The sequence below is a fragment of the Capra hircus genome, chromosome 4, assembly GCF_001704415.2.
Source record: "Capra hircus breed San Clemente chromosome 4, ASM170441v1, whole genome shotgun sequence".
Lineage (NCBI taxonomy): Eukaryota > Metazoa > Chordata > Mammalia > Artiodactyla > Bovidae > Capra > Capra hircus.
Genome location: NC_030811.1, coordinates 33,030,982 through 33,049,105, shown reverse-complemented (window position 1 = coordinate 33,049,105; position 18,124 = coordinate 33,030,982). Strand labels below are relative to the sequence as shown.

Sequence of the window (18,124 nt, the reverse complement as noted above, 5' to 3'; positions counted from 1 at the left end):
GTGCTGCGATTCATGGGGTTGCAAAGAGTCGGACACAACTGAGCGACTGAACTGAACTGAAGTCTTCTCATATAACTGATTCTTGAAGTAATTCTGTTTCTTTACTTTTTAAAAATTTCTATTTTATCTTTATGTCTTTTCACTTCTCATAAGTTGGTGAACACCCAGGCTAAGACAGCAATAATTATCTCAGACAATGGTCTATTCAGCAAACAGACTGAAGAGTGTAAGTTTAAACAGGTAAACCAGCAGCCTTGCTTTTGGCTTTGCCAAGATGGTAGTCGGTTCACAGGACTGTTCTGAATTTATGATCTATGAACCTAAACACTCCCATCAAGGGGCTAATTTTGGCACCAGGAATTTACCAAGTCCGGGTGATGGACGAACCCACCTATACACATCCTCTCCTCTGAAATGGCATGAGCCTGCACTTCCTTCCTTACAAGGGTGACTGCCCCTGTTACTATGTTCTATCTGAGGTTCTTGTTCTCTTCCATTATATACCAAACCTCTTAACTTTTCATCTCTCCAGTGCTAAATAGCCTAGAAGTTCTCTCTAGTGACTGGACACCACTCTTAAGTGAGGAAATGTTACTGAACTGCCCCTGACTGCTACTTAGGACTGGTCAGTCCTCATAACTCTTTCTGCTGGAGGTTTCTCTCTCCTGAGCCAAACTGGTGGGGAGTGATTTGAACTTCTGGACAAGCCCCATGAATCAAGTCTGGCTCCTCAATAAGTCACAAAAGATTTCTGTTCCCTGAAATTTCAAAGCAGCAAATATTGTTCTGCTGACGCCTAGAAGATATGAAAGGATTCTCTTCCACACACCTTGTTGTTCAGTCACTAAGTCGAGTCCAACTCTTTGAGAATCCATGGACTGTAGCATGGCAGGCCTCCCTGTCCTTCACTATCTCCTGGAGTTTGTTTAAACTCATGCTTGAACAAACCTTGAGTTGTTCAAACTCATCACCTTGAGTTGGTGATGCCATCTAACTACCTCATCCTCTGTCATTCCCTTCTCCTCCTGCTCTCAATCTTATCCAGCTTCAGGGTCTTTTCCGCACACCTATTCCAAGGAAAATGCCAGTGTCCTTCCATGCCTGTGGACCAAGGCTAACTGCACGGCCCACCTTCAGTTCATGCTCCTTTCAAGATCTGGAGTCTAGTGTTGGTCCTGCAACTAAAAAAAGAGTTGCTTTCCCAAGGACAAAACTAGCTATAATCATCTGCTGTGGTCAAAATTCTTCAGCATCTACAGCTTAAAAATGAACACAATCTGTGAGAGAAAGCAAGCAAGCTGTATAACTGTAAAAACCAACCACAATACAAAGTTCTAAAATAAAAGTCTCACATGTTCTGCTCTTAGTAAGTTACCGTTGAAGCTTAAAGTCTGCCCTGGTCCTAATACAAACCTCAACAAAAACATATGATTGGGCTCCCCTAGATTTTACAAAGGGCCATAGTCTTTTACACACAATTCAACATGACAAACTCTAGGAATTGTTTTTTTCCCAAAAGTTTGCAGCAAAGTCATTTGAGGTCAAAAACCTGACCTGTAATAGTGTGAGTCTATTTATAATCATTTAGTACCCAAAGGAAGTAAAATGGAGTTTAGTCTTTACTTGGAATATGCACATGCCTTCACCATACCAGAACAGAAAATAATGGTTCAAATACTGACAATCTCGGTAACATCTGAATTGGACCTGACCTTCAATATAGCAACAAAATTTGCCACTTAAGGAAACTTTGTAGCTAACTGGCAAAACAAAGACCCATTACATAGTACAAATAATCTTTCCCAATATTATCTACTCTATACAGTCGCACTTTGAATTCAGAATATGACTGATCCCAACCTTATTCTTATATCTGGCATTACATCGTGCATGAGTGCTCATCGTGTCCGACTCTGTGACCCCATGGACTGCAGCCCACCAGACTCCTCTGTCCGTGGAATTTTCCAGGCAAGAATACTGGAGTGCACTGCCATTTCCTACCCCAGGAGATCTTCCTTACCCAGGGACTGCACTCACATCTTCTGCATTAGCAGGTGGGTTCTGTACCTCTGTGCCACCTGGGAAGCTCATATTTGGCATAACCTATCACTTTTTACCATTTTGCATCAATTTTCCAAACAGGCTTGTCAGAATCCAATTAAACACTTTTATCCTTTACTCAGTTTTGTCCCTCCAAGCAAGCGAGAATGACAGATATCTAGTAGCAATGCCTGAATAGTCTGGCAACTTCAAAAATGTGTAAATTGAAGGTATGAAGGCATAAAAACAGCCCATAAATAGTTCTCACCAACAAGGTTACTTAAATTTTGAATAAACAAAATATTAAATGGATAAGACCACATAAAATTTTACAAAAATAAGTCATATTAACATTTACAAAGCAGAACCTTTTTCTCCCAATAAATATTAGTTACAAACATGAAATGGCAGTCCACTCCAGTGTTCCTGCCTGGAGAATCCCATGGATGGAGGGGCCTGGTGGGCTACAGTCTATGGGGTTACAAACAGTTGGACACGACTAAGCAACTGACACACACCCACACAAACACTTTACAGATAATACTGCTCAGATTTTCCACCAGAAATTTATCTTGGAAATGAAAAGGAAATAAGTTTCATACCCAAAAGTTAATAGTAATAATGAAGTGTTTTAAGAATAGGGAGAGGAAATGACTGCCTGCTGTAGAAAATCTTATACAACATTTGGCAACTGCAATCTTTCCAAGCCTTCCATCTCTTAGTTGAAGGGGCTTTAAATTTAAGAATGCCCTGGAGACGGCATAATCATTTTCCCCATGAAGTAAAATTACTGGGCAGAAAATACTAAAATACTACTTATCTTACCACAGCAGTATATCCCACATTTTTTACTTAAAAAAAAAAGACAATATTTAGTGTTTGTTAAATAGAAACTTTGTATGTGCAGTTGATATGACTGTCATTAAGCAACTCAACCATTACTCTTTTTTTGGTAGGCATTCAGTGGAACAGAATTTTAATTCTGCTATGTTTTACTGGTAGCATTCCTAACAAGTTTGGCTGTACATTGATACTTAGACACTACTAACTTGAGAGCTTTTTCCTTCTCTCCCCTCCTGCACATAAAACAATTTTATTCAGATGGCTAAATGCTGATTTAAAAGTAGATCCCAATTACATATCAACTACACTTCAATAAAAAAATAATAAATCTCAGCAGTTACTCTGATTTATTACACCACAGAGAAGTCCTACGATTACCTTTTAATCTGACTACTCAAAGCACTCCCTATCAACACTCTCCATTGCATTTCTACATAGCTAGACATTTTTTGACATGGAAAAATCATGGGTGAGGAGGGAGTAAGGAAAGAAGGAAAAGAGGGGAGGAAGGTGAAAAGAAGGAAGTGAAAAGGGAGGAGGAAGGAAGGGGTGTGGAAGGAGAGAGAAGGATGAAGGAAGAATGAGGGAGAGGTGGAGAGAGGAGGGAGGGGGACTAGGGCCAGTTGCCTGGAGGATGTAGCCAGCGAGCTCAGTCTTACAGGACAGACAGAGTAGATGGCAGGAATATTTACTCTTAACTTCTGTTGTAGTTTCTTTATTTTTTTTTTTTTAATTTTTTTTAAAATTTTAAAATCTTTAATTCTTACATGCGTTCCCAAACATGGACCCCCCTCCCACCTCCCTCCCCACAACATCTCTCTGGGTCATCCCCATGCACCTGCCCCAAGCAAGCTGCACCCTACGTCAGACATGGACTGGCGATTCAATTCTTACATGACAGTATACAAGTTAGAATTCCCATTCTCCCAAATCATCCCACCCTCTCCCTCTCCCTCTGAGTCCAAAAGTCCGTTATACACATCTGTGTCTTTTTTCCTGTCTTGCATACAGGGTCGTCATTGCCATCTTCCTAAATTCCATATATATGTGTTAGTATACTGTATTGGTGTTTTTCTTTCTGGCTTACTTCACTCTGTATAATTGGCTCCAGTTTCATCCATCTCATCAGAACTGATTCAAATGAATTCTTTAAAATGTTGTGTTAGTTTCTGCTGTACAGCAAAGCAAGTCAATCATACATATACACAGTTGGTTAGTGTTAGTTGCTCAGTTGTGCCCAACTCTTTGAGACCCCACAGACTGCAGCCCATCAGGCTCCTGTCTGCGGAGTTCTCCAGGGAAGAATACTGGAGTGGGTTGCCATTTCCTCCTCCAGCGGACCTTCCCGATCCAGGGATAGAAGCTGGGTCACGTGCAATGCAGGCGGATTCTTTACACGCTGAGCGCCAGGGAAGCCGTACGTAGGCATATATCCCCTCTTCTTGCTTTCCTTCCCATTTAGGACACCACAGAGCACTGAGCAGAGTCCCCTGTGTTAGACCGGAGGTTCTCATTAGTTATCTATTTTATACATAGCAGTAGTGTATACATGTCAATCCTAATCTCCCAATTAATTCCATCCCCCTTCCCCCTGTGTGTCCATACATTTGTTCTCTATGTCTGTGAATCTATTTCTACTCTGCAAACAGGTTCATCTGTGTAATTTTTTTTAGATTCTCTCTCTCTATAAAAACATTAATATACAGTATTTCTTTTTCTCTGTGGCACATATATACAAGGGAATATTATTCAGCCATAAAAAGGAACTAAACTGTGCCTTTCGTAGAGACATGGATGGACCTAGAAATTGTCACACACAGTGAAGGCAGGCAGGAGCCTTTGAAAAAAAAAGTCACAGAATAATGAAAAGCAAGATGTGTATAGTATATTCAGGTAATCACATTTCCCCCACCATCACTTACCAGTCAAGTATATATGAGGAAGTTGAATGAAACAAGGTGCTGTAATATATTTGGGTACTTCCAGGATTCAAAGGTTAACATCCTAAACACCCACAATATGAGAGTATTAGAAGGTAGGGTATTTGGAGGTGTTTAGGTTTTGAGAGTAGAGCCCTCACAAACAGCATCAGAGCTCATATCAAAAAGCCTCAATGCAGCTCCCTAGCCCTGCAGCCATGCCGGGACACAGAGGGCAGGTGCCGTCTATGAGCCAGGAAACAGGTCCTCACCAGACAGCACACTGCATCCACCAGAACCATAATCTTGGACTTCCCAGGATCCAGAACTGAGAAATCTGGTTTTTTATAAGTCATCCAATTTGATGATTTGTTAAGGCAGCCTGAACGGACTAAGACACAAACGTCTAAATGTTCACAAGGAACTTACTGTACGTGTATAATCCGAGCATCACAATATGCTGCAGAGCAGAGAGGCTGATGCAATGACCATGGATGACTTCTCAGAAACAAAGCAGGGACCAAGAACTCTGCCAGCTGGTCTGTGTAACAGGGAAGAGAGACAATGAAACGAACCTGTTCCTCAATCAGAGGAAAACAATCTACGGTCATGGTAGACTCCCTTCTGCTTTCTCCAAGCCTGCAACATTTGTGTTATGATCACTTGCCAACTAGTAGTTCAGTAATAAACCTTTCAGGAATGGTTACCTTATGCCATTACAAATGTACACAACTTTGAAGAGCCATGAAAAGGACAAATCAAAATATCAATCTCTCCATGTTATGCAGACTCTCAGCTCTCTTTGTACTCCTGCTAGTCATGAGCAAGTTGGGATTCAAGCGCAGGAGGAAGCAACCTCCACAACCCACCACTCCATGGCGCCCCAAGGGGCCAGTCTGTGTGCTGAGAGTTCTGCAAAGCAGGGGAGGAAGAGGAAGGGAAAGGAAGAAAGGGAGGCAGAAGGAAGAGAAGGGACAAGGGAGTCGGGAAGAGAAGGCGCCAGCCTGATGGGTGTGTGGAACTCTGCATGGAGGGGAGCAAGTGTCAAGCCCCCTAACACAGCCCTTCTTCTCTGCTCTCTCACTTGCTAGAACCATCATCCTTCTCTGGCTATCCAAAGAAGGAAGGCCAGGTTCACACCTAGCCTATCATGTGTGAGTGCACTGAAGTATGAAAAGGAGCCAATTTAAAAAAAAAAAAAAGAAAGAAAGGCTACCAGGCACAGGGAGAAAGAGTAAAGCTGGTCTCCCTTCTCCCTTCCCAGTATGCCTGGAACACAGGTTAAGTATATTTAATCTCTTTCCCTTTGAATGCCCCTACATATTCATTTATGATCGCCACTAGCTTAATACCTTCTGTCCATGCTACACTATCAGACCTGCACGTAATTTTATGAGAAACAAAGGTAAGCTAAGCAGGAAATTAAATTCCTCTACATGATAGAAACTTTTAGAACTGAGAACTAAGTTGTCAAGCTAAAATCTTAATCTCAGCAATTTATAGAAGATTAAATATACTCCAGTGTGACAAATACATCACAAAAGCAGAAAAATCATTACTTACTGCTTCATCAACCATGTAGAGATTAAAGGCCATTGGAGAAGCCACATAATAATAATAATAGCAGTTCACATTAAGCATCGTGCTTAGCAACCTAAATTCATTAACTGGTTTAATCAACAATCCTGAGAAGCAGGTACATTATCAATCTGTACTAAAGATGAAGAAAATGAAGAGCAGCAATATCAAGTTCCCTGGTCACTTAGTAGTGAAGAATCTCCCTGCAATGCAGGAGATGCAGGTTCGATCCCTGGGTTGGGAAGATCCCCCGGAGAAGGAAATGGCAACCCACTCCAGTATTCTTGCCTGGAGAATCCCATGGACAGAGGAGCCTGGCAGGTGACAATCCATGCGGTCGCAAAGAGTAGGACACAACTTAGCGACTAACAACAACAAGACCCAGTTCCAGAGTCTCACAGATGAGAAGTGTTAGAGTTGGAATTCCAACACAGATAGAAACGATTTTGTTCCGCTTGTCTCCCCTTTGTGTTTAAACTCATCTCCTCTATGATGAAGCCTTCACAGGTCCTATAAGTCAGAGATAGCTAACCATTTCTGTAGCATGAACTTTTTAGCATTTTGCTAAAGTCTGTGACTACCTTCTCAGAATAATGCTTTTAACAGCATAAAAGTAATTCATAGGATTATGAAGGAAAGCAGTTTTACTGCAGTTATAAAAATATTTTTAAAAACGAATTTGTGCTGTAGCAATTTATGTGCATCTTTCAGAAATCATCAGCAAGATGTAATAAGGGATTTAAGAGTACCAGTTTCAGGGGAGTTCATGTACATAAACAGTATTTCAAGACAGCTGCAATAAAATTTGTGATACCAAAATATACCAATTTTGATTGGTGATAAAGCCAACAGATACTGCTAGAACCACTCTGGTTTACTGCCTATATTCCTAATTCTGAGATAATACTAAATTTCAGTCAGAGGCTAGTGAAAATTAAAGCTGTCATGTTTGTCCATCGGAGTTCACAGATTTTCTGAATTCCACCTAGATTAGGAACATCAGCTGTATACTGCAACTCATCACTTTCTCTCTGAAACCAGCCCTGTTCCTCTTGTAGCACTCATCTTGGTTCCTTCTCACACCACGGCTAGACTGTCAGGAATGTGCCTTAACCCTTAAGGGACTATCACCTTCCTTAAGAGCAAGGGATAACCCTTGTATCTGGAGTACCACCAGCACCTCATGCAGAAGGGATGGTTGAAAGTTTATGGTACACATGCATACAAATATGACATTATACTTTCAGCTAAAAATAGTAGGCACCTACTGAACAGCTTACATTTTTAAGAAATAGCTGTCCTCCTTCAGGACACCAATTCTCACCTCATTAGCTCAATCACTTTTAACTAAAACTCCCATCTCAAACCAGGATTTGGATGCAAAAGAGGGGCACCTCTTTATGCAAACAAGATTCTCCATTCTAGGAATTCTTCCAGTGACGAAAAAAAAAAAAAAAAAGTTGTTTCAACTGTAAAATAGTAAATATTCAGGACTATGTCTTAGCGTGTTTCATGGGGGTACCAAATAAAAGCAGGCTTTCAACAAATATTCTGAAGGTATTATATAAGTTAAACCAAAACTGTACTAAGGAACAGATGATCAATGACTATCTGAGATAACCACAGTCTTGCATATTTTACCTGTTTATTTTCAAGACTCTAAACTATGGCTATGTGAGAAAAAAGCTTTAAATATATACCTTTAAATATAAAAGATGAGTCCAGCACCCACTGGGACTGTGCTAACAAGGATACATATGGTTCCTCTCAAGATTTTACCCCTGAAACCAAAGATAAGACAAAAATCTTTAAAGACAGAAGTTCAACAGAAAAAAAAAAAAAAAAAGGCAGAAGAAATATCTTTGACTAAGTGAAGTGTTAGTCACTCAGCCGTGTTCGACTCTTTGCAACCCCATGGACTGCAGCCCACCAGGCTCTTCTGTCCAAGGAGTTCTCCAGGCAAGAATACTGGAGAGGGTAGCCATTTTCTTCTACAGATGACCTTCCTGACCCAGGGATCGAACCTGTATCTCTGCTGCATTGCAGGGAGATTCTTTACTGTCTGAGCCACCAGATACTTCACAGTGACATTTAAATAAGCAAAAAAGTTCATAATTTTTTCAGGGTCATAAAGTCAAGGAAATAGGCATATTTACCCTGAAAACTTTTATAAACTGAACAATGCTCAAAGTAACAAATGGAAAATTTAATTCTAAAATTAGAAAGAATGTTTGATACCAAAATAAAAATTCCATATAAAATATCATTTGCCGAATACAGTTCTTCAAAGAAATTTTACTTAACCTTATGGTTACAGGAAAATTTTAAATAAATGAAACTAAGCAACTTCTTGAAGACATTTCAAGTTAAAGAGCATTTCCCCTTTTAATGAAAGAAATCTTATAAGTAATCTGTGACCAAACAGCTTACTCATCAGGAAGCTGAAGTGTGACTGCTCAGAAGAGATCCTGCAGTCACCAACCTCACACTTTCCCTGAAGGAGGATACTGCTGTGCTCTGAATTTATTCAAAGAGCCAAGGGTCTATGAAGGGCCAGGTATGTCGAAACTTCCTGAATCATGGTGTCAGAAACGCGTGTAGCACAGTACTGAAATATGCACCACAGATATGGTATACCCTACCTTGACTATATGGAGACCCACACTTGAGCATCTGCCCACTGGATTTGAGGATTACAGAATGAGACAATGACGTAAGACTGAGGATTACAGAATGAGACAGGGAAGTGCTTCTGCCCCTTGTGGTGACCTGGCTTGGATTTAACTTCCATATCGTCAGCCAAACTTGAAATCTGTACTAGGTCGACTAACACATGATCCACTATAAAGATACAATACTCTTATATAAAAACACAGATGCAGAAGAAAAGATTTAGTTAACAAAGGACTAAAACATGTCCTGAGCCACAAAAATTCACTCCATGGGCTTGGGAAAAAAAAAAAATCTCAATTTCTCCTGAAAATACATGAAGAAAGGAGAAAAAAAATGCTCCAACAAGATTTCCTTAGCTATCTCAAACAACAAATTCTACAATCTATAAATCAGGTCTTCACAAAATGGACAGTGTCAAGAACGCAGGCAAGTCTACAAAACACAGACAGGCAGCAAAAAAACAAGCTATCCTAAACAGAAATAGGAATCTCAGACATTTTCAAATACTTAATTTGAAATGCCATCCTTAGAATTTAAGAAAATGTGATGTGAAACAAGACGGCCAATATCAAAAATAACAAACACAATGTGACCTGCAGAGCTGCACGAAAATTTAAACCCTCACTTCTCATTACTGGTTACAGGATTTCATGTGTGAACGCAATGACCTTTCTTCATACCCTCCTGACACAGGATGCCAATCCTGGTTTACTTAGCGATCATCAATTCACTCTGAAAAAATAGCCTTTTTCATGGTATTTTTTTTCCCAGAGTTCAAAAGAAATTTCAACAGGTCAAATAGCCCTTGGAATATGAACAGTAAATCTTTCCATCCCAAAGTAAAGTGCTAACAAAAAGCTGCCACCAAAATATTTAAATGCCAACCCTACCAGCCCTTCTTCCTCTATCCTGGCATACACAAAAAACTAAGACCCTTGGGTGGTGCTTTTTAATTTAAAAAAGGCAGTTACAAAAAACAAAGCAAAAGAGACTTAAAAGACTCTCAGTTTTCACAAATCAACTGTTACGCAACTGTCTTTATTTTTTAAATAGATACTAAAGGACAGGGCATAATGTCAGGGAAAGACAGTAGGTAGAAGGAAAGGAATGATATGAAATTGACTGCTGGTAATGTGAAGCTGGCAGGGCTTCCCCGGTGGCTCAGTGGTGAAGAGTCTGCCTACAGGGCAGGAAGCCTGGTTCAGTCCCTGGGATGAGAAGATCCCCTCATGGAGGGCATGGCAACCCCCTCCAGTATTCTTGCCTAGAGAATCTCATGGACAGAATCTCATGGGCTGCAAGCTGCAGTCCATAGGGTCACATAGAGTCGGACACGACTGAAGTGACTAAGCAGCAGCAGGAAGTCCAAAGCTGAGGCAGCCATTCCCAATTTCTTTGGAAGAAACTAACAGTGAGAGTCAAGCTCCCTGATGCTCTAGACTAGGAAGTAGTATATAGAGATTTTTTTCCGACAGAAATGCGTATAAAAATTCAAACACCATGGCCTGGAGCTTAGACCTGGAGCTATAGTATAAAGCCCTGCTCTTTTTTGTTGCTGTTGTTGTCCTTTACATTGTGGAGATGTGAAAGCTTCAGGGCAAGAAACAGAAGAAATAAAGAAACAAATTAACACTTGGAGGCTTGCAGAGAGAAAAGGAGCTTTAGAAATTATCTTCTCTCTTCAAAGGTGGGGAACCAGATCAATAGTAAAGACCTAGCTTCACCAACATACTCTACTCTGCAAACAGATGTGGAAACAATGAAAACAGTGACAGACTATTTTCTTGGGCTCCAAAATCACTGTAGATGGTGACTAGAGCCATGAAATTAAAAGATGCTTCTTCCTTGGAAGAAAAGCTATGACCAATCTAGACAGCATACTAAAAAGCAGAGACATTACTTTACTGAAAAAGGTCCATCTAGACAAAGCTATGGTTTTTCCAGGAGTCATGTATGAATGTGAGAGCTGGACCATAAAGAAAGCTGAGCACTGAAGAATAGATGTTTTTAAACTGTGGTGTTGGACAAGACACTTGAGAGTCCCTTGGACTGCAAGGAGATCCAAGTCCATCCTAAAGGAGATCAGTCCTGGGTGTTCATTGGAAGGACTGATGCTGAAGATGAAGCTCCAATAACTCTGGCTACCTGATGTGAAGAACTGACTCATTAGAAAAGATTCTGATGCTGAGAAAGATTGAAGGAAAGAAGAAGGGGACGACAGAGGATGAGATAGTTGAATGGCACCATTGACTTGATGGACATGAGTTTGAGCAAGCTCTGGCAGTTGGTGATGGACAGGGAAGCCTGGCATGGTGAAGTCCATGGGGTCGCAAAGAGTCGGACATGACTGAGTGACTGAACTGACTGACTGATTCTACTCTGAGAGTTACTAATCCAAGAAGGGTTGTAGATAGAATGAGGAGAGGATGAAAAGCATGATGCAAACCACTGTCATGAATAATTTATGAAGAAAATAGAATTGAAAGGAAATGTGGTACAGTCTCTACTTGGAATATGAATATGTCTTTCATTCTACCAGAACAGGAAACAAATGAGGATCAGAGGTAAAGTATCTTAACAAAACTGCAAAATGGAGGGTGGTGGGGGGGTAGGCTCTGAAAATAACTGCAGTATAAAAAGGGATTAACATTCATCTTAATGTATGAAGAAAACTTGTAACTCAGTATTTAAAAGATGAACATCCAAATGGACAAAAAGGACATGAACAGATAATTCAGAAAGATATAAATACGAATGACTGGTATGGAAATGCTGAACTTTGCTAACAGTAAAATAAAAATCAGTTGGCATTTATTTTATGATAATACTGAGTATGAAAGGGGGAAAAAACCCAGCACTCTCATATGCGGTTATGGTAGCAAAAACTGTTAATACTTTTGAGAACAATTTGGTAATCTGTATAAGAGTTTAGCCAATATTTATCTTCCATCATCCAGGAATACCACTTGCAGAAATTTATCAAAGATGAATTTATGTAAGAATACAAATGACCATATCAGCACTTATTTTAGCACTTTAAGAAAACTTAAGTGTCTAAAAATAAAGCTGAGACACAGGCAGACAATGGTCTATTACACAGCTACTTAAAATCATATTCACAGAGAATATTTAAAGAATGCTCATGACATACATAAAAAAAAAAAGTAATTCCAGTTTCATATATACAAAAGAGAAACAGCAAACTGTTTGAGTTGTCTATAGGCTTTGGAATAATAGGGCCTTATTCAATGTCCTCTTTAATATTTTAGGGCTTCTCCGGTTGTTCAGACAGTAAAGAATCTGCCTGCAATGCAGGAGAAGTGAAGTGAAGGCGCTCAGTCACGTCCGACTCTTTGCGACCCCATGGACTTTAGCCCACCAGGCTCCTCCGTCTATGGGATTCTCCAGGCAAGAATATTGGAGTGGGTTGCCATTTCTTTCTCCAGGGGATCTTCCCAACCCAGGGATCGAACCCAGGTCTCCCATATTGCAGGCAGACGCTTTAACCTCTGAGCGACCAGGGAAGCCCAATTCTCTGGTTGGGAAGATCCCCTGGAGAAAGGTGTGGCTACCCACTCCAGTATATTTCCCTGGAGAATTCCTTGGATAGAGGAGCCTGTTGGGCTACATTCTGTACAGTTGCAGAGAGTTGGACAAAACTGAGCAACTAACACTTCCCTTCTTAATAGTGATTATTTTTAGAGCAGTTTTAGCATTGCAGAAACTTTTCCTCTTTAATGTTTTAAAAATTCTCTTAACAATCATATTATACAATACTTATATTAAAGAGTTCTTAAAGTGTTATTGATGTAGAAAACATCTGAATCCCAGAATAAAGTGTTTCAAAATGAAAATATACAATAAAAGTGCCAAGTTCAGTTCAGTTCAGTCACTCACTCTTGTATAACTCTTTGCGACTCCATGAATCTCAGCACGCCAGGCCTCCCTGTCCATCACCAACTCCTGGAGTTTACCCAAACTCTTGTCCATTGAGTCGGTGATGCCATCCAGCCATCTCATCCTCTGTCATCCCCTTCTCCTCATACCCCCAATCCCTCCCAGCATCAGGGTCTTTTCCAATGAGTCAACTCTTCGCATGAGGTGGCCAAAGTACTGGAGTTTCAGCTTCAGCATTAGTCTTTCCAATAAACACCCAGGAATGATCTCCTTTAGGATGGACTAGTTGGATCTCCTTGCAGTCCAAGGGACTCTCAAGAGGCTTCTCCAATGCCACAGTTCAAAAGCATCAATTCTTCAGCACTCAACTTTCTTTATAGTCCAAATCTCATCCATACATGACCACTAGAAAAACCATAGCATTGACTAGACCGATCTTTGTTGGCAAAGTAATGTTTCTGCTTTTGAATATGTTATCTAGGTTGGTCATAACTTTCCCTCCAAGGACTAAATGTCTTTTAATTTCATGGCTGTAATCACCATCTGCAGTGATTTTGGAGCCCCAAAAAGTAAAGTCTGACACTGCTTCCACTGTTTCCCCATCTATTTCCCACGAAGTGATGGGAACAGATGCCATGATCCTAGTTTTCTGAATGTTGAGCTTTAAGCCAACTTTTTCACTCTCCTCTTTCACTTTCATCAAGAGGCTTTTTAGCTCCTCTTCACTTTCTGCCATAAGCGTAGTGTCATCTGCATATCTCAGGTTACTGATATTTCTCCCGGCAACCTTAATTACAGCTTGTGCTTCTTCTAGCCCAGCATTTCGCGTGATGTACTCTGCATAGAAGTTAAAAAAGCAGGGTGACAATATACAGCCTTGATGTACTCCTTTTCCTATTTGGAATCAGTCTCTTGTTCCATGTCCAGTCTAACTGTTGCTTCCTGACCTGCATATAGATTTCTCAAGACGCAGGTCAGGTGGTCTGGTATTCCCATCTCTTTCAGAATTTTCCACAGTTTATTGTGATCCACACAGTCAAAGGCTTTGGCATAGTCAATAAAGCAGAAATAGATGTTTTTCTGGAACTGTACAAAAAAGATCTTCATGACCCAGATAATCATGATGGTGTGATCACTAATCTAGAGCCAGACATCTTGGAATGTGAAATTAAGTGGGCCTTAGAAAGCATCAATAGGAACAAAGCTAGTGGAGGTGATGGAATTCCAGTTCAGCTGTTTCAAATTCTAAAAGATGATGCTGTGAAAGTGCTGCACTCAATATGTCAGCAAATTTGGAAAACTCAGCAGTGGTCACAGGACTGGAAAAGGTCAGTTTTCATTCCTATCCCAAAGAAAGGCAATGCCAAAGAATGCTCAAACTACCACACAATTGCACTTATCTCACACATTAGTATAGTAATGCTCAAAATTCTCCAAGCTAGGCTTCAGCAATACGTGAACTGTGAACTTCCAGATGTTCAAGCTGGTTTTAGAAAAGGCAGAGGAACCAGAGATCAAATTGCCAACATCTGCTGGATCATTGAAAAGGCAAGAGTTCTAGAAAAACATCTATTTCTCCTTTATTGACTATGCCAAAGCGTTTGACTGTGTGGATCACAATAAACTGTGGAAAAAGTGCCAAAAATAGAGCTTAATATTTTGGCATGAAAATGAGTAATTTTTCCTTTAATATGAGATTTGTGATTTCACACTTCAGAGTGTTTTTTCCCCTTACAGAAGGAATTCCCATTTGTATCATTATAGAAGCAGAAAATCTGAAAAGCAAGTAGTTGTCGTGGTAATGATGGGGGCAAGACTTACTTTATACTACTTTGGCAATTTTTAAAAATTAAACACTTCTAACTCTCATCCATTCTCAGGAACCGGAAGAGAACATAAATTAATGGAAGTAATCAGAAAAATGCACATCCTGTCCAAATGTTGTTGAAGGGCTTCCCTGATAGCTCAGTTGGTAAGTATTCACCTGCAATGCAGGAGACCCCTGTTAGATACCTGGGTAGGGAAGATCTGCTGGAGAAAGGATAGACTACCCACTCCAGTATTCTTGGGCTTCTCTTGTGCCTCAGCTGGTAAAGAATCCACCTACAATGTGGGAGACCTGGGTTCAATCCCTGGGTTGGGAAGATCCCCTGCAGAAGGGAAAGGCTATCCACTCCAGTATTCCAGCCTGGAAAATCCATGGACTATATAGTCCATGGCATTGCAAAGAGTCAGACATGACTGAGCGACTTTCACTCACTGACTTCTGAAAAGTTGTAAACAAAGCTAACCCACCAAAAAGGTGGGGGAGAAGATTACAACATTCATTTTTGGCACAGTAATAGAACTTGAATGTTTGTTACACTGAAAGCAGCTAGTATGCAATTATATACTGTCTTTCGGAAATCCAAAAAGGAAAGGCCATTTTCTTTTCCATCTATCTGTTATAAATCATACTGTCACTGGTTACATTTGGATGAAGTCCACCTGAATTTTGTAAACAGAAGCCAATATCTGATGAGAAAAACAACTTGGAAAGTAACATACTACAATAAACCTATGTTTATCCATCCACAGAATCAGCTGAAGTCTCCTAAATGGAAAAACAGAACAGGGGGAAAAGATATGGCTAGGAGGAAAAAAAAAAACACTTGTAGGACTACTGTCCACTTTATGTCTTCCTCCATACAGTGAGTTACTTTCGGGGTCAGGGGGGCTTGAAGAAAAAAAAGAAAACTTCTATAAAGAAAAGAAGATGAAGGTACTACAGAATCTAATAGTAATTAGCAGTTATAAAATTACCAAGATTGTTACTGCTAACTTTTATTAAGCAACTGAGTATGTACCTGCCATTTCTTTCTTCTTTTCCTTTTGTGGTTCCTCTCTATCAAGTATGCCCAGTTAGGTGGTTTAGACACTTGGGTCGACATTTTTCCCCTAATAATGCTACTAACTTTGAAGAAAAAGACTGAATTAATTTCAAAATCAAAATTCTTTATTATTCTTATATTATAGGGCGATATTCAAACCAGAACATTTCATGCAAAGATGGGCACAATAAAGGACAGAAATGGGATGGACCTAGCAGAATTAGAAGACATTAAGAAGAGGTGGCAAGAAAACACAGAAGAAATATACAAAAAGATCTTCATGACCCAGATAATCACAGAAGTGTGATCACTCACCTAGAGCCAGACATCCTGGAATGTGAAGTCAAGTGGGCCTTAGGAAGCATCACTATGAACAAAGCTAGTGGAGGTGCTAAAATCCCAGTTGAGCTATTTCAAATTCAAAAAGATGATGCTGTGAAAGTGCTGCATTCAATAAGCCAGCAAATTTGGAAAACTCAGCAGTGGCCACAGGACTGGAAAATGTCAGTTTTCATTCCAGTCCCAAAGAAAGGCAATGCCAAAGAATGCTCAAACTACCACACAATTGCACTCATCTCACATGCTAGTAAAGTGATGCTCAAAAATCTCTAAGCCAGGCTTCAACAGTATGTGAACCATGAACTTTCAGATGTTCAAGCTGGTTTTAGAAAAGGCAGAGGAACCAGAGATCAAATTGCCAAAATCTGCTGGATCATCAAAAAAGCAAGAGAGTTCGAGAAAAACATCTATTTCTGCTTTATTGACTATGCCAAAGCCTTTGACTATGTGGATCACAGAAAACTATGGAAAATTTTTAAAGAGATGGGAATACCAGACACCTGACCTGCCTCCTGAGAAATCTGTATGCAGGTCAAGAAGCAACAGTTAGAAATGGACATGGAACAGTAGACTGGTTCCAAATAGGAAAAGGAGTGTGTCAAGGCTGTATATTGTCATCCTGCTTATTTAACTTATATGCAGAGTACATCATGAGAAATGCTGGGCTGGATGATACACAAACTGAAATCAAGACTGTGGGGAGAAATATCAATAACCTCAGATATGCAGATGATACCACCCTTAAGGCAAAAAAGGAACAGGAACTAAAGAGCCTCTTGTTGACAGTGAAAAAGGAGAGTGAAAAAGTTGGCTTGAAGATCAACATTCAGAAAACTAAGATCATGTCATCTGGTCCCATCATTTCATCACAAGTGGATGGGGAAACAGTGGAAACAGTGACAGACTATTTTGGGGGGCTCCAAAATCACTGCAGATGGTGATTGCAGCCATGAATTTAAAAGACGCTTACTCCTTGGAAGAAAAGTTATGACCAACCTAGATAGCATATTCAAAAGCAGAGACATTGACAACAAAGGTCCATCTAGTCACAGCTATGTTTCTTCCAATAGTAATGTATGGATGTGAGAGTTGGCCTATAAAGAAAGCTGAGCACTGAAGAATTGATGCTTTTGAACTGTGGTGTTGGAGAAGACTCTTGAGAGTCCCTTGGACTGCAAGGAGATCCAACTAGTCCATCCTAAAGGAGATCAGTCCTGGGTGTTCATTGGAAGGACTGATGCTGAAGCTGAAACTCCAATATTTTGGCCACCTGATGCGAAGAGCTGACTCATTGGAAAAGACCCTGATGCTGGGAAAAATGGAGGGCAGGAGGAGAAGGGGACGAAGAGGATGAGATGGTTGGATGGCATCATCAACTCGATGGTCATGAGTTTGGGTGGATTCCGGGAGTTGGTGATGGACAGAGAGGCCTGGTGTGCTGCAGTTCATGGGGTCGCAAAGAGTCGGACACGACTGAGCGACTGAACTGAACTAAACATAAACCTCCCTAGAGTTGCATTAAGCAACTTCTGATGCACACATACCATCAATTAATTACTAACCACAAAAATCTGTACATCCAGTTACTCTGCTATTCTTGCAAAGATATTTCCCTACCTCAGAAAAGTTCAGACACATTGCACCGCTACATTTTTCATCTGTCTAGCCTAATACGCCTTCACATGTTGTTCTTCAGTTGAGAGGTGTAGATATGTGCACGGCGGAAGGAGTCCATGCCCAAAATGACTCTGAAGTCCTCAGGGAAAAAAAGGAAACTTTCTTAGTAAAACTACTGGCCCTTCACTGAAGCAATTAACGACCCTGTGTGAAAACCGATGCCCATAGGAAATCCATAGAGAATTTCTGATGAGTCACAAACTAAAATCAGAAGAAAGAGAAAGTTGGGATCGTAGTATTATTTCTCCGTCAAGAAAAGAGTTCCATTCATCCTCATAAAATTAGTTA

At 40.3% G+C, this 18,124-nt stretch overlaps 1 protein-coding gene across 19 annotated transcripts in view; it reads right to left on the bottom strand.

Moving 5' to 3' along the window:
- CADPS2 (calcium dependent secretion activator 2) overlaps positions 1-18,124 on the bottom strand; it is a 569,431-nt gene that overhangs the window by 407,687 nt on the left and 143,620 nt on the right. The gene's annotated exons all lie outside the window — the stretch shown is intronic.